The sequence below is a fragment of the Odontomachus brunneus genome, unplaced genomic scaffold, assembly GCF_010583005.1.
Source record: "Odontomachus brunneus isolate Ranch 3 - 2012 unplaced genomic scaffold, Obru_v1 Obru_scaffold_311, whole genome shotgun sequence".
NCBI lineage: Eukaryota > Metazoa > Arthropoda > Insecta > Hymenoptera > Formicidae > Odontomachus > Odontomachus brunneus.
The window spans coordinates 72,869-74,697 of record NW_022639761.1 but is presented as its reverse complement, the minus strand read 5'-3'; positions in this window follow the sequence as shown (position 1 = coordinate 74,697).

Below are 1,829 nucleotides of genomic sequence, written 5' to 3'. Positions count from 1 at the left end.
GAGAGAGAGAGAGAGAGAGAGAGAGAGAGAGAGAGAGAGAGAGAGACGGGTCATCGCTTTCTCCAGAAATTCCCAATCTCCCCGACAGAGCCCCTTCGTTTTTCTATTTTCCTTTCTTCTTTATCATCAATATTATCATTATTGCATTTTAATTTCTTTACTACTGTAGTAAGAGGTATCTTTAGTAACGCATTGTAGCCATTAGTTGTCGTAGTTGATTGTATAAGAGTTCTTCTTCCCTTTAGCTCTGTATTTCGTTCTCTCTATACATACGTAGTTACGTTGCCGCAGTCTGAAGCGCACATTCTGTTCCTCTCATCTCCTCTTGCGTCGCTGTGCTTAGCAAAAACATACATATGTGTTGTTGTTGTTGTGTAGTAGCTTGCGTTCTCGGATTTCGACGAAACCACCATCCACCCTGCCAACCGCCAACAATAAGAAACCAACCACCTCCATTCACCTCTTCCCCTCGCTTCTTCTCCGACCTCTCACCTACACCCGAGTGCCGCACACGACCGTTTTAGGCTCGCGTTGGCATTATTCACCCTCCCTCTCACCTCTCGTCACCTCCACACATCTATAGTATTAATATATTTTGTTGGATGGGTCGCCGGAAGTTCCACGGCTATTCACCGCGCGACTCCATGCATGTTTACTATTATTATATATTATTTTTTTATTAATATTATTGTATTATTATTGTATTATTATTATTATTACTACTTTTATTATTATTAATGTATTGCGGCTTTCGATGCGATTTCCGTTCATCGACGCGATACGTGATCGTACGCTCCCCCGGAATTTAGCGAGGGGAAAAAGGCTAGCTGGCACGTCCTTCTAACGGCTCCATTACTTCATCATGGAGACTCGCGAATTACGCCCCCTCGGATCCCTCGGTCGCCGATCGCCGCCGTTCACGCAAGAAAACGCTAGCTAGGCGCTCGCAGCGCCGGAAGTTTCGGAAAGTCCCTCTGGTCGGTCCGAGACTTCCGGACCCCCGCGTTCGCCGTCTCATCCGCTCAGTCACGGAAAAAAAGTCTTACGCCAGTTGAACGATACGACGGATTTTACGCAATGGATGAATCTTTGATTGAGATCTTTTTTCTTTTTTATTAACTTGATTTTCCGTCGCTCAATCGGACGAACGGTCGTAGCGGAACGTTCATTCAGCCGACCTCGCGGATATTTCTTTTCAAACGAAAGTGACGGACTTTTAAGCAAGTGAGCAGTTGGCGAATCGCAATTGAAATTGTGGTTTCTTAACGGCTGACCTTTCGTGATCCTCGATTGAATGAGCGTTTCGCCGTGTTACGAACGCTCCAACATTTTGGAACTATTCTCGTGATCGGCCACCGTCGAGAATCCTGAGGCAATCCGCAGCCATCGCTGTTTCCCGATTGCTTGATTCGGTAGTCAAAATTTAATCATATGTAAATCCATGTAATGAGCTTTAGCGGGACTCTAATCCGAACGTCTTGAATTTCTTGAATTTCTTGAATTTTTGAATCGACCAGTACGAATTTATAGCGTTACTATATTATATAATATGCGAAAAAAACACGAGTTATATAGTTTAAGAATCTTGTTTTTTTTTCCTTTTTTTCATAACCCATTGTAATCTCTTTATCGATAACACGTGATTTTAGATCTAAGAAGGAAGTGTTTTTGGTTCAATCGGAAGTTGATAGACACACTCGAGTTTCAAGGGGAGTGAGACAGCTCCTCGTAATCGACACTCGCGAATTCGATTTCGAGCCGACAATTCCGCGCGCGATCAACGCGAAATCATACCACTCGCAAGATCCAAAAATGCGCGCAAACGGCCT